We start from the raw sequence: 16,591 nt of genomic DNA on the forward strand, positions 1-16,591 counted from the left end.
AGGTGTGGGTCACAATCCTTGTGTTTCTTTGGAGACACATCAATATTCACTTTACAGATGTGGAAACTGAGGCAGACATAGTTTAAGTAATAATAGGATTTATATTGGGCTTTAGATTTTTCAAAGAAATTTATAAATATTATTTCATTTAATCTTCCCAGCATTTTGTGAGGTAGGTGGTATTATTATGCTCATTTTGCAGATGAAGAGACTGAAATATAAAGAGACTAAATGACTTGCCCAGGGTCACATAGTTAGAAAGTTTCTGAGGCAAGATTTGAACTCTGGTTTCTTGATTCCAAATCCTTTATTCTATTCACTAAACTCTTTATCTATCTCAAAATATTCACATATGACTTTGATCCATAAAATACCAGAGTAGACAAAGAATTGAAATTTCAGATCCTCCAAGGGAAAAGAAGTGTTTGTGTGTGTGTGTGTGTGTGTGTGTGTGTGTGTGTGTGTGTGTGTGTGGTAAATGGACATGTTTCTAAAAATATCCAATTCTACAATTCGGAGTTCTACAATTTGGAAGCTATTCTCAGAGATTTGTGGCCAGAAAAAGAGTCTGTTGTTTTAAGAGCAAAGGATACTTATACACATACATCCCTCATCCTTATACTTATTCATTATTTTCCATTCATAATCATGAAATCTAGAATAAAGCCTTCAGTATATTGAACTGGTCCTGTGTGGATGATTTATGGGAAGACATGGACAAAAAGGTGCAAAGAATGGACAAACATGGATGGATTGTAAACTGTATCACTTGAAGAAGGATCTGCATAAATGAGTTTCCATATATTTATCAAAGTATCCAATAGTATTTGGTATTTGATTTAGTAGAGAAAGCAATGTAGAAAATAGTCTAAAACATTTCAATGTTTGCAAAAACTCTTTTCTCACAACAGCTTTATGAGGAAGGTATTGGGAAAAAAATTCATATGATATTTCATAGCTTGCTCTTCTTTTGAGAGCTACTTTTTCATATCATTGGATGATTTGCATATTAAGTAATGGCTTTTGTTTTTGTGTATTTGAATCAATTACCTATATATCTTGGATATTAGACCCTTAGTAAAGAAATTTACTGTTAAGATTTTTTCCTAGTTAATTATATCCTATCCAATTTTTAACTTCATTGATTTTATTTGTGAATATACTTTTCAATTCTATGTAATCAAACTGTCCATTTAATGCCCTGTGATCATCTTTATTTCTTGTTTGGTTAAGAAATTATCCCCTTTTTTAGAGTTTGCGGTTTCTTATTTAATAAATATCAGAGACTATTACTTCCAAGGTCAAATGTAAAATCTTCCATTTGACATTTAAAGTCCTTTATAACCTGATCCTTTCCTACCTTTCTAGACTTCTTAAACCTTACGCCCCTCCACAGCCTTTGAAATTAAGAGATACCCACCTCTTTGTTTTTCCCTCACAAAATAATCTATTTTCCAATTTCTGGTATTTTCACTGACTTTCTTCATACCTAGAATCCTCATATCCATCTCCTAGTTTCCCTTGCTTTCTTCAAATTTAGCTTGCTTTACCTTCTTCAAGAAATCTTTCCTAGTTATCTTTCATCTTAGTGCTTTCCCTCTGAGACTACCCTCTTTTGTATAGCTTGTTTCAATATACGTGTTTATGTATTGCCTCCTCTTTTAGACTGTGAGGTCCTTGAGAGTAGGGGCTGGTTATTGCTTTAAAAAAATATTTCCACCATTTATCATGCTTCCTTGACTGCTGTAGGCATATTGAATAATGTCTTTTTTTGCTTATTTGAAATTTGAAGAATTTGTAGAATTTTTACTGTTTTGTAGAATAGTTTGAAAGATGATTCTATTAAAGCCCTTTCTTTTTGCTACTTGGGATTATTGATTTTCTGTTACTTTTGATTTGTTATTTTTCTCACTTCATAAAATAATTGTTTGGTAGTTTGTAACATCAAATAAGTAAATCAATTTGGATAGTATTGCCCTTTTTTATTATAGTGACATAACCAAACCATGAGCAATTAACATCTCTACAATAATTTTTTATATTTCTACAAGGAAGGTATTGTAGTTGTATTCATATAATTCATATGTATCTTGGTAAGTGAATTCCTCAACATTTTATATAATTTTAAGTTACTGTGAATGGAATTTCTTTTTCTAGTTCTTCTACTGAAGTTTACTAGTAATATACAATAAAACTCATGATTTACATCCTGCTACTTTGCTGGTTATTAATTGTTTCAATTAATTTTTAGCTGAATCTTTGAAGTTCTCTAAATAGACTATCATATTATTTGTAAAAAAGCAATCATTCTTTTTCTTTTTTGCCTGTACTCATTCTTTCAATTTATTTTTCTAATCTTATTGTTATAGCTAAACTATAACTAAACTAAAACTATTGTTTATTCAGTCATTCTCAGTCATATTATCCCACTGGGGTTTTCTTGGCAAAGATGCAAGAGGGGTTAACCATTTCTTTTTCCAGCTGATTTTACAGATGAGCAAACTGAGACAAATAGAAATAAATGACTTGCCCATGGTCACAGAGCTAGACAGAGAATGAAGCTCAATTAGAACTCAGGAAGATTAGTTGTCTTGACTCTAGGCCAAGAATTCTTATTCACTATGACATTGTTGTAGTTCAAAATGGTATGAAATAATAGTAATGTTAATGGAAATCCTTCGTTTATCTATTATCTTTTAGGAAAGACCTTGAGTGTTTCTTTGTTAAAAATAATCCTGACTCAGTTTAAAAAAAACCGTTATTCAATGTTATACTTTTTAATATTTTTAAAGGATAATATATTTTGTCAAAAACAATTTGCATTTATTGATATGATCTTGAGATGATAAATTAATAAGTCTGTTATATTATAGGGATGATAATTGTCTATGAAATCATTATTTAGGGAAACCAAGATAAGGAAGCTCCAAATAATGCAGGTCTGTATCTTCTGTGTAATTTAAGAGTATTGCAAAGGTGCCTAGGACAATGACAGATTAAGTGATTTTCCCAGGCTCACAAATAAAGTATAAGTCAGAAATCAATTTGAATATAGGTCTTCCTGGCTCCAAGACTAGCATTCCATCTATTATACCAAACTACCCCTATTTTAAAAATTATTTTCCCTGATATTCAACTAACACAGTATTCCCAATATAAATCCAACCATGCAGGGGATATAATCTTTTAAATGCCGATATAACCTTATTATTAATATTTAATTCTAAATTTTACTATTTTTTCATAAGAGTTATTGCTTATAGTTTTCTCCCTTTGTTTTATATTTCCTAGGTTTAGATATCTAAGACCTTGATATTGTAAGAGGGATTTGACAGCTTTTGTAATATTGGAATTAACAGTTTTTTGAATGTTTTATAGAAATCATTTGTAAATCCTCTTACCCTCTTGTATTGGAAATTCATTTATGGGTTATTCAATTTTTTATGAAATTGGACTATTTAAAATCCATGTTTATTATTCTGGTGATCTACATAGTTTATATTTTATAAATATTTAGTTGTTTCATTTATCAGGTTTGTTGATATGCAGTTGATAAAATGATTTCTGAAAGTTTCCTTGATTTCCTTTTCATTTGTTGTGATCTCTTTTTTTCATTTTTTAATATTGGTGATTTGATTTTCCTTTAAAATTATATATTCAAAATTACATTAAATTACTATTAATTATTTTATTAATTTTTGAAAAAACTAGCTACTGGGTTTTCTTTTTGTTGTGGTTATTGTTGTTTTTTAAATTTGTTAAGCTCTTCTTTGATTTTCAGAATTTCCATGATAATTATGTTTGGTTAATTTTATTTTTCTGTCCTAGATATTTTAGTTGCATGTTTAAATTCATTAATACATTTTTCTCTCTTTGATTAATAAGTTTTCAGGGCTATAGTTTTTATCCTAAGGACTACTTTGGATAAATTCTCAAACATTGATATGCGATTATGTTATTTCTATATTTTTGATTAAATTATCATTCTTTCTATCATTTACTGTCTCCTCTATCAGTTCTTTCGAATTAAGTTCTCATTTAATTTTAGTACTCTCTTTTTTAATTTTTATTAAAGATATTATTTTAGTTTTACAGTTTTCCCCCAATCTTGCTTCCCTCCCCCACCCCCACCCCACAGATAGCACTCTGTCAGTCTTTACTTTGTTTCCATGTTGTACCTCGATCCAAACTGGGTGTGATGAGAGAGAAATCATATCCTTAAAGAGAACAGAATTCTCAGAGGTAACAAGATCAAACCATAAGACATCTGGGTTTTTTTTTCCAAATTAAAGGGAATAGTCCTTGTACTTTGTTCAAACTCCACAACACCTTATCTGGATACAGATGGTACTCTCCTTTGCAGACAGCCAAAAATTGTTCCGAATTGTTGCACTGATGGAATGAGCAAGTCCTTCAAGGTTGAACATCACTCCCATGTTGCTGTTAGGGTGTACAGTGTTTTTCTGGTTCTGCTCATCTCACTCAGCATCAGTTCATGCAAATCCCTCCAGGTTTCCCTGAAATCCCATCCCTCCTGATTTCTAATAGAACAATAGTATTCCATGACATACATATACCACAGTTTGCTAAACCATTCCCCAGTTGAAGGATATTTACTGGATTTCCAATTCTTTGCCACCACAAACAGGGCTGCTATAAATATTTTTGTACAAGTAATGTTTTTACCCTTTTTCCTCATCTCTTCAGGGTATAGACCCAGTATTGGTATTGTTGGGTCAAAGGGTATGCACATTTTTGTTGCCCTTTGGGCATAGTTCCAAATAGCTCTCCAGAAGGGTTGGATGAGTTCACAGCTCCACCAACAGTGTAATAGTGTCCCAGATTTCCCACATCTCTTCCAACAATGATCATTATCTTTTCTGGTCATATTGGTCAGTCTGAGAGGTGTGAGGTGGTACCTCAGAGAAGCTTTAATTTTCATTTCTCTAATAATTAATGATTTAGAGCATTTTTTCTATGTCTATGTCCTGTAACCATTTGGATCTTATCTTGGTAAAGGGTGTGAGGTGTTGGTCTAATCTAAGTTTCTTCCATACTAACTTCTAATTATCCCAGCAGTTTTTATCAAAGAGGGAGTTTTTATCCTAGTGGCCTGACTCTTTGGGTTTATCAAACAGCAGATTACTATAATCCTCTCCTGTTTTTACACCTAGTCTATTCCACTGGTCCACCACTCTATTTCTTAGACAATACCAAACAGTTTTGATGACTGATGCTTCATAATATAATTTTAGATCGGGTAGTGCTAAGCTACCTTCATTTGCTTTTTTTTTCATTAAGCTCCTGGCAATTCTTGACTTTTTATTTCTCCATATGAATTTACTTACAATTTTTTTCTAGCTCATTAAAGTAATGTTTTGGAATTTTGATTGGTAGGGCACTAAACAGATAGTTTAGTTTTGGTAGAATTGTCATTTTTATTATATTAGCTCTACCTATCCATGAGCAGTTGATATTTGCCCAGTTATTTAAATCTGATTTAATTTGTGTGAGAAGTGTTTTATAATTGTTTTCAAATAGATTTTGAGTCTGTCTTGGCAAATAGACTCCCAAGTATTTTATACTGTCTGAGGTTACTTTGAATGGAATTTCTCTTTCTAGCTCTTCCTGCTGTTTCTTGCTAGTCATATATAGGAAAGTTGAGGATTTATGGGGGTTTATTTTATAACCTGCAACTTTGCTAAAATTGCTAATTGTTTCCAGTAGTTTTTTAGATGATTTCTTGGGATTCTCTAGGTAGACCATCATGTCATCTGCGAATAGTGAGAGTTTTGTCTCTTCCTTCCCAATTCTAATTCCTTTAATTTCTTTTTCTTCTCTAATTGCTGATGCTAACATTTCTAATACAATATTGAATAGTAGTGGTGATAATGGGCACCCTTGTTTAACCCCTGATCTTATTGGGAATGCCTCTAGCCTCTCCCCATTGAATATAATGCTTGTTGATGGTTTCAGATAGATACTGCTAATTATTTTAAGGAACAGTCCATTTATTCCTACACTCTATAGTGTTTTCAATAGGAATGGATGCTGTATTTTTTCAAAAGCTTTTTCAGCATCTATTGATATCATCATATGGTTTCTGATAGGTTTGTTATTGATATAATTGAGTATATTAACAGTTTTCATAATATTGAACCAACCCTGCATTCCTGGAATAAATCCTACTTGATCATAATGTATTATCCTAGTGATGACTTGTTGTAGTCATTTTGCTAAGATTTTATTTAGGATTTTTGCATCTATATTCATGAGGGAAATAGGTCTATAATTTTCTTTCTCTGTTTTAACTCTTCCTGGTTTAGGTAGCAGTACCATATTGGTTTCATAGAAAGAGTTAGGCAGAGTTCCATCTTTCCCTATTTTTCCAAAGAGTTTATATAGGATTGGAACCAATTGTTCCTTAAATGTTTGGTAGAATTCACTTGTGAATCCATCAGGCCCTGGAGATTTTTTTTAGGGAGTTCACTAATGGCTTGTTGAATTTCTTTTTCTGCGATAGGGTTGTTCAGGTATTTAATATCTTCTTCATTTAACCTGGGCAACTTATATTTTTGTAAATATTCATCCATTTCACTTAGATTATGAAATTTATTGGCATAAAGTTGGGCAAAATAATTTCGAATTATTACTTTAATTTCCTCCTCATTGGTGGTGAGTTCACCTTTTTCATTTATAATACTAGCAATTTGGTTTTCTTCTTTCTTTTTTTTAATCAAATTGACCAGAGGTTTATCGATTTTATTGGTTTTTTCATAATACCAACTTTTGGTTTTATTTATTAATTCAATAGTTTTTTGCTTTCAATTTTATTAATTTCTCCTTTGATTTTTAAAATTTCTAATTTGGTATTTGATTGGGGATTTTTGATTTGTTCTTTCTCTAATTTTTTTAGTTGCATGTTTAGTTCATTGATTTCCTCTTTCTCCAATTTATTCATATAAGCATTTAGAACTATAATATATCCCCTAAGAGTTGCTTTGAATGAATCCCATAGGTTTTGGTATGTTGTTTCATTATTATCATTATCTAGGATAAAATGGTTAATTCTTTCTATAATTTGTTTTTTGGTCCACTCATTTTTTAAGATGAAGTTATTCAGTTTCCAATTTGCTCTGGGTCTATATCTCCTTGGCCCAGTATTAAATATGACTTTTATTGCATTGTGATCTGAGAAAGATGTATTCACTATTTCTGCCTTTCTGCAGTTGATCATTAGGTTTTTATGTCCTAGTACATGGTCAATTTTTGTATAAGTTCCATGTACTGCAGAGAAAAAGGTATATTCTTTCCTATCCCCATTCAGTTTCCTCCATAAGTCTACCATATCTAATTTTTCTAGCAATCTATTTACCTCCCTAATTTCTTTCTTGTTTGTTTTATGATTTGATTTATCTAGATCTGATAGCGGGAGGTTGAGGTCTCCTACTAGTTGAGTTTTGCTGTCTATGTCTTCCTGTAATTATTTCAGCTTCTCCTCTAAGAATTTGGGTGCTGTCCCACTGGGTGCATATATATTCAATATTGAAATGACTTTATTGTCTATGGTACCTTTTAGGAGGATAAAGTTTCCTTCCTTATCTCTTTTAACGCTATCTATTTTTGTTGCTGCTTTGTCTGAGATAAGGATTGCTACCCCTGCTTTTTTTACTTCAGCTGAAGCAAAATATATTTTGCTCCAACCTTTTACCTTTATATGTATCTCTCTGCTTCAAATGAGTTTCTTGTAAGCAGCATATTGTAGGATTCTGGTTTTTAATCCACTCTGCTATTTGCTTACATTTTAAGGGAGAGTTCATCCCATTCACATTCAAGGTTATGATTACTAATTCTTTATTGCCCTCTGTGCTATCTTCCCTCTGTTTGTATTTTTCCCCCTTTCCCCCCTTTTATCCATATTTCCCAGTGTTTTGTTTTTGAATACCACCCCCTTCAGTGTGTTTGCCCTCCTATATCACTCCCTCCCCTTTCTTTCCCCTTTCCCTGTTCCCTTCCTTTCCTTTTGTTATTTCCCCGTATTTCCTCCACAACCCTTCCCTTCCTCTGTCCCCCCTCCCCTTTTCGCCTTTTACTTCTTGAAAGGTTAGATTTTTATAAGTTAACTGAGTATGTGTAGGTTGACTTTAAGCCAAGTTTGATGAGAAGAAGATTCAGGTGTTTCTCCTCTACTCCCTTCTTCCCCTCTATTACCATAGGTTTTTTGTACCTCTTAGTGTAATGAGATTTGTCCCATTCAATCCCCTCCCTCCTCCTGTCTCTTTCCTGTCCCCCTTTTTAGGGAGGTAGTGTATTTTTTTTAGATCATTCTATCTAAGTCATAGAAAATTCTGAGTGTCTGTCCCTTCTAGTTCAGTATATTCTGTTGAATAGAGTCCAAATTCCTGAGAGTTATTAGAGTCTTTCTCCCCAGTGGAGTTAAAGCCAGTTACATCCCATTAGATATCAGTCTCATGGATAGGTCATGGATGTCCAGCATTTCTGGCTAGGTATATTCTCTCTGTTAGAGTTACATTTCTCAGGATTCTCAGGATTTATGAGAGTCTCTACCCCCCCCCCCCCATGCTGGGATATAGCCAGTTTCAACTTTCTGGATTGCATTTTTTTCCTTTTACTGCCCCTCCCCCTTTTTTACCTTTTCATGTGTCTCTTGAACCTCCTGTTTGATATCCAAATTTTCTGTTTAGCTCTGGTCTTTTCATCAGAAATTTTTGGAATTCTTCCATTTCGTTAAATGTCCATCTTTTTCCCTGGAAGAGAAGGCTCAGCTTTGCAGGAAAGTAGATTCTTGGCTGCATTCCAAGCTCCCTTGCTCTTCGAAATATCTTGTTCCAGGCCCTTTGATCCCTTAAAGTTGATGCAGCCAGGTCCTGCGTGATCCTTACTGTGGCTCCTTGATATTTAAATTGTTTCTTTCTGGCTGCTTGCAGGATTTTCTCTTTTATCTGATAGTTCTGGAGTTCGGCCACAACATTCCTTGGTGTTTTCATTTTAGGATCTTTTTCTGGTGGGGATCGATGTACTCTTTCAATAACTACTTTGCCCTCCGATTCCATGATGTCAGGGCAGTTTTCCATCACTAGATCCTGTAATATTAAGTCCAGGCTTTTTTTCTCTTCAATATTTTCAGGAAGTCCTATAATTTTCAGGTTTCCCCTCCTCGATCTATTCTCGAGGTCAGTGGTTTTGTTGATGAGGTATTTCACATTTGCTTCTATTTTTTCTATTTTTTGATTTTGTTTAACTGACTCTTGCTGTCTCATGGAGTCATTAGTTTCTGTAGACTCCATTATTTTTTTGGGGGAGGAGTTTTCTTCATTAACCTTTTCCAATTGGTCGATTCTACTTTTGAAAGAGCTTTCCATTTGACCAATTGCGGTTTTGAGAGAATTAATTTCTTTCTGCATTTGCTCATTTGAGGATCTGAGAGAATTATTTATTTTCCAGTTGATTTTTAAACTCCTTCCTTATTTCTTCAAGGAAGTCTTTCTGTGCTGGAGACCAGATTGTATTCTCCTCAGAGGTTCCAGGTCTCTCTGGGTTGGGATCTTTCCCTTCCAGGAATTTTTCTATGGATCCACCTTTCTGCTGACCCTTCTTCATTATGGTAAGACCTTGAGTTGGGTGGGGCTGGTTCACCTGGGCTTGGGATCTTTATCTAAAGGCTTTACTGAGTGCAATTTCTCTGGCTGGCCAGTAGGAGGAGCTGGTTGCCCTCTCTGGGGTGTCTGTGACCTTGGTTGTGAGGTCTTCTCCCTTTGCTTGAGGGAGGGAATTGGAGCTATTGAATTCTTTTGCCTTCAATCAATGGTGGGCTTTACCCTGGCCTGAGGTGATTCCTCAGCTGGGCTGGTTCTTTTGCTCATACACCTGGGCCTGAGGCAGAAATAATTTACATTTGTTTGGGAGGAGGCCTCAGTGCAATGGAGGCCTGAGTTTCTCAGGACTGAGGAGCCCAGGGATGGTGTCTTAGCTCTCCTTCACCAGACCTCTCCCTGCAGCCCCTTTCCCAAGCTCCAGGGGGACAACACCAACACCCGCACCTCTGCTTCCCCGCGGACCCAAGCCCCCTTCATCCAGCCCCACCGCTGATCCCGCAAGTCCGGCTCTCGGGCCCTCAGACTCTGGGTTCCGATTCAGCTGTTGGTCTGGCTGATCTTCCCTGGAAGCTCAGACTCACCTGTCGGTACTCAGCCAAGGTTGTTGCGGGAGACAAATCCTGAGGTAGATTTTCCTCTCCTGGCTTTTCTTTCTGGGTTTCCTGGTTTGGATTTCTTTTAAGAGGTTTGTTTCATGTGATAGATGGGGAAGAGATCAGGAGACTTTAGAACTGTGCCTGTCTTCTCTCCACCATCTTGGCCCCGACCAACCTATTACTCTCTTTAAAGAATTTTTATGTTTTGTTACATTGTATGGGATGTATTTAATATTTTTGCCATTCTTAATTGGTTCAAGAGGTTACCATATGGTAACTTTTTTTCAAAATGAACTACTAAAGGATATATATTCTTTTCTCTTCACCTTCAGCAAAGATCGATTATACATCATATCTATCATTTCTAACTGGTCTTAACAACTTGCTTGCTTATTTTTTTAAATTTTTTAAGTTTCAGATTTCATTGAGATTCCTAATCATTTTAGTATCACTGACTATTTTTCTGTGTAATTTGATTAACTTTTCCTTTATGTGAAAATATATTAAGTATTAATATTATCTCATTACACATAATACCTTAAGCATAATATACCTTTCCCTTTTATCCCTTTGGATTATATCTTTTTCCCCACTATTGCATTGTCTGTGATCACAATTGTTATACCTAGTTTATTTTCCTGAAGCATAATAAATTCTACTCCATTTCTTCATTTTAATTCATTTACTTTAAGTATGTTTCTTTAAAAGAACATATTAGATTCTGCTTTTGCATCTATTTTGCTTTCATTTTCATTTTATGGTTGATTTTATTACATTCAAATTCAGGAATGATGACTACTAATTGTCTATTTCTTTAAATTTTATCTTGAACATTTTCCTCTTAATTTCCTGTAGTCCTTTTCATCAGTGAAAAAACCATGATGGCTAAAAAAGGAAGTGTGATCAACGCTATAATTTAAGTGGACTTCTTCCTCTCTACTGTTTCTTCTTGTCACTTTGACTTGACCCTCATCATTAATCCTTAACCTTTCATTCTTTCCTTTTAATAGAAATTTGTTTTCATTATAACTATTTCCTTCCTGACTCAACTTTTTTTTTGTCACAAATGTTCTCTTCTCTCTGCTCTTGTTTCCCATTGAGATTAACTTTCTACATAAAATATTCTCTCTCTCTCTCTCTCTCTCTCTCTAACATACATTTTTCTTTGCCTGATTCATATGACAATGAGATTCAAGTGATATTTGCTTGCTCCCATTCTTTCCACCATGCTTGTGTACTTTTTAAAAATCTCAGATAAACCAACGATGAACAAGAGTAGTTTGCTCCTGTTCTTTGTATTCCATTCCCCTTTCCTTTCTTTCCTTTCTTAAGATTGTTAAAAATAGAATGAAATAATATCTACTTCTTTGAGTTGTCTTTTTAAACTCCCTCTGTGATCCTCGAAGGCATTAAAATTCTAAAGGAGGGGAGGAAAACAAGCATTTACTAACTTCTAAGATATACACTCTATCATTATTTAATACTTTCCAACTTCTGAAATGTGTTTATCTTTTTAGTATTCTCTCAACTTCTCTGCTATCATTTTTAATGCTTCTACTCTGATAAAAGTTCATTTCTTCTTTTTCCCCATAGGGCTATATACAGTCTGCCATAAGCTTTTTGACTTTTGTGTGTGTGTGTGTGTGTAGTCTTATGTAGGATAAAGATGCTTATAATTCTTTCTCCTTGGATTTTTGATCTTTGTTTTCTCCAATGCCATTTTCTAGCCCACTGCTAGCATATATGTAGGAGAGTCAGTCTCCTCAAAGACCTTGACTTCTTCATTGAAAAATCCTTGTCAGGAAAGTTATTCAAAGATCACAGGAGTAGAGAGGAGATTCTGAGCTAGAAAAGACTTCAGAGGTCATTTAGCCCAATATGCCATTTTCCTTGCTCATGGTCTCATAGTAAAGAATAGAGCTGAGATTCAGACCCAGGTCTTCTGACATTAAAGTTAACACTTTTCCCATCATATGACATTTTATCTCTAGTTTAAAGATAAGGAAGCTGAGGCTTGGAAAGATGAAATGACTTGTTTAGGTATAGTTAGTGAGTAAATATCAGAGTTAGTATTCAAAAATAGACATCCTAACTTCTGTAACAGCACATTTCCAGTATGTCACATGGCATCTTTCCAATTCATTGGTCTCCTTTGGTAATGCTTTCATTGAAAATGTCAGCCATTAGTTTTAATCTCTTAGGCATCAGGTCCTGAAAGGGCTATAATCCTAAGAATAGGTGGGATTGATGGGGTTTTGAGATTGAAGGCAGTTTGGTTTTAAAAATAACTTCTATAATCCTTCATGTAAATATTGAGCTACCCTAAGGGGGGGAAAAGATCTAGGATGTGGTATTTTGCTCTATACAGTGCTAAGCCACTTGCTTAAAAATCCCATACCCATAAAATATACACTCTTTGGACTCTACCTAACCTGTAGGTCACTCAGGGAAATCAAAGGTGATCAATAGCAGCCTCTGGAATGCTGTCTGAAAATCTACTGGGACTGTTTTTCTAAATTGGAGACAAGTAGAGAGAGGACAGTCACACAATCTATCACTAGGGAAGCACATATAATTTTCAAATTTTTTTATTTATTTAGGGCATTGGGGTTAAGTGACTTGCCCAAAGTCACCCAGCTAGTTAATTGTTAAATGTTTGAGGCCAAATTTGAACTCAGGTCCTCCTGACTCTAAGGCCAGTGCTCTATCCATTGTGCCACTTAGCTGCCCTCTGATTCTAATCTTAATGGAGAGAGAGGGTATTAAATAGAGTTAGACTATCAGAATGCAAAGATAGCAGGATCTTCTGAGATCAGCTAGTATAAGACCTTTCTCAAAGGATGTCAATCCTTTCTATGGCATCTTTGAAGAATAGTTGCCAAGATAATTTGTTTTAACTCCGATTACATGGAATTCACTATGTAACTAAAGTGGCTGATCCTATTACTGGACATTTGAATTGCCCAGGGAAGCAAAAAAATCTCAATCATTTTTATTTTAATGCAACAATAATAAAAACAAAACTGGCTATGTAGTTGTACCTACTACATCTCCACCCTAGGGTTAAAACATAATTATTGCTGAATCTGATGCATCAAAAGGAACATATACATGCCTAGGTCTGGTTCTAGTCATGGCTTGTTATTTTTCCTTTCTTAACTTTATGGTTATTTTTTAAATGAAGGAGTTTTGACTTCTAGGGAAGAGCCAAGATAAAGCTAGCATGAAGCTAGCACACTCCCAAAGCTTTTCCCTAGACAATGTAAATGAAACCTCTGAATAGACATTAAAACTACAGATCCCATCAAAAAAGACAAGATCCAAGGTTTTCAACTGTAGACATATTGTGGAGGATCTTCAGTGAAGATCTGTCTCTTTTGGGGGGTAAGGGGAAGCTTTTAGCCACAGTGAAATCCAGGTCCTGATAACATCAGAGGTCCTGGCAACTAGATAGCAAGCCAGCACAGAGGGTCCCTCTCCAAAGTCTGAAACCTGAGAATACTGGAGCAAAAGAAAGGAGTGGCTTGGAAACAAACCACTGAATTGCTAGTAACTGGACATAAAAGAGGAAACAAATCTCTGCAAAGGCCCTAAGGTCTGGACTGCATAGGCAACATCTTGGCCAACAACAAACTAGTGATCAGACCCCACCTCCAGCATAAAATAACTTGGGTCCATACTCTGATATAACACAGGATAAGAGTGCAAGCAATAAAGATGAGCAAAAAAATCCTAAAAGAGCTCTCAATATAAAAAGCTACTATGCAGGCAAAGATGATAGCAATGCCACCTCACAAGAAGAAAGTGTTGAAAAATTACTCACAGGGGAAGTATCAAAAGTCTCTATGAATTGGACTCAAATCCAAAAACTCATAGACCTTTAGAAAAGCTTTAAAAACCAAAGAGAGAGGAAGAAGAAAAATGGAAAAAAGAAATGGGAATCATGCAGGAAATTTATGAAAAATTGACCAAAGAAATCAGCTCCTTTAAAAGTAAAAATAACCACATGGAAAAAGAATGTAACTCTTCAAAAAATAAAGTTTACCAACTGGAAAAGGAATGCAATTCAGCAAAGAATAAAATTAAACAACTGGAAATGGAAACATAAAGGCTAACTAAAGAAAATACCCCCCCCATGAATCTACAAGACAAGATTCCATCAAACAAAGTAAGAAGGCTGAAAAAATTGAAAAAAAAACATTAAGTACTTTTAGGAAGAGCAAGCAGCATGAAAAATAGATCCAGGAGAGATAATTTGTGAATTATTTGACTACTAGAAAATTTAGATTAAAAAAAGAACCTGAAAAATATCTTGTAGGAAATTGTTAGGGAAAATTGTCTGATTCTGCTAGAGTGTGAAGACAAAATAGCCATTAAAAGAATACACAGAACTCCTCCAGCAAGAGACCCCAGGATAAAAGCTCCAAGGTTTATCATAGTCAAATTCCAGAATTCTGAAATAACAGAAAAAATGCTACTAGGAACAAAATGGAAGAAATTTAAACACAAAGGAAACACAATCTTACACAGGACTTATCAGCTTCAACAATGAAAGACTGGAGGACCTGGAATGCCGTATTTTGGAGGGCAAAGGACTTTGGATTGCAACCAAGAGTTTGAAAAAAATCAGCATATTCTGTTAGGGAAAAAGATAGATGCTCAACAAAATAGAAGATGTCCAAAATTTCCTGATAAAAAGACCAGAACTGAATAGAGAATTCAATCTCCAAATACAAGATTCAAGAGATGTATAAAAAGGTAAATGAAAATGGGGAAAAAACCAAAAATGTTAGTCAAAAACATTAAATTGTATACAACCCTATAAGGGAAGATATAACACTTGTAACTATTGAGAATTGTATTTCTCTTAGGATCCTTAAAAGGGTTGAATAGAGTTGATGAGATTGGATTTCGAGGATATGGGTGTAGTTGGTTCTTGTCTTTTCATTGAAGAGAACCAAGATGATATCACTGTATTTGAGGCAAATAGCCCAGATGAAAAACTGGGGTGTTTACACTAAACTTAAGTAACTCAGTTTCCTTTGAGGTATTTTAATTCTGTCTTGCTCATAGAGCTTAGAACTTTCTCCAAAGAGGGTATCTAATGCTGGACTGCCCTGAGCCAGTATCTCCCATATCATACAATCAATTGTAAAATTCTTAAGAGAGACCTTCAGGGTGCCCCAGTACATGGAGTACTTAGAAACTCTATAGTTAATTAAATCAGAAGTGACTTTTGGGGCAGAGGGTGGGAACCTACCTAGAATGGTCGGACATAAAGAAATTAGGAAGTGACCTTATCTTAATGTATCCTTCAGTTAACAAAGGTGTAAGTACCATGGTTGGGGAACTAAAGGGGAAGAATGTGGGAAAAGTGTGTTTGGGGGGGTACAAATGGTTCATGACATGATTTTGCTTTGCATGTTTCTTTGACTAATGAGGATTGTGTGTCCATGGAAGTATTTGAAAAGGAGGTAAGGTATAAAATGATTATAATTTGATGTGATTCATGACTCATGAGAAGTGTATTTCTTTTTTTTTAAATTTAAGTCAATGGGATTAATAGTGACTTGCCTAATCAATCAAACTGTCAAACTGTTTTACCAAATTAGAAAAAATAATAATAAAATTTATCTGGAGCAACAAAATGTCAAGAATATCAAAGGAACTGAAGGAAAAAAAATGTAAAGGATGATGACCTAGCTCCATTAGATCTAAAACAACAGGATGAAGCAGCAGTCATCAAAACTTCCTGGTATGGTTTAAGAAACAGAATATTGGATCAGTAGATTAGAATATGTTCAACAAAAACAATAGTAACTGACTACAGTAATCTATTGTTTGTCAAACCCAAAGATAAATTTGACAAACGTTGTTGGGAAAACTGGAAAATAGTATGACAAAAACTAGGCATGGACCCACATCTAATGCCCTATGCCAAAATAAGATCAAAATACAGAATTTAGACAGAAATTATGGCACCAAAGAACAATGAACAGATCAAGAAATACTCTATCTGTCAGACCTATGGAAAGGGGAATAAATTTTGACCAAACAAGAAACAGAGTACATTATAAATTGCAAAATGGATGATTTTGGCTATATTAAATTAGAAAGTTTTTACAGTAATAAAACCAATGCTGCTATAATTAGAAGGAAAAGAGAAAGCTGGGAAATGATTTTTACAGCAAGGGGGCTCTGATAAATGTCTCATTTCTAAAATATATAGAGAATTGCATCAAATTTATAAGGCTACAAGTCATTCTCCAGTTGATAAATGGTCAAAGGATATGAACAGACAGTTTTCAAATCAAGAAATTAAAGCTTTACATAATCATATGAAAAATACTCCAAATCATTACTGATTAGAGAAATGCA

Source organism: Macrotis lagotis, chromosome 1, assembly GCF_037893015.1.
Source record: "Macrotis lagotis isolate mMagLag1 chromosome 1, bilby.v1.9.chrom.fasta, whole genome shotgun sequence".
NCBI lineage: Eukaryota > Metazoa > Chordata > Mammalia > Peramelemorphia > Peramelidae > Macrotis > Macrotis lagotis.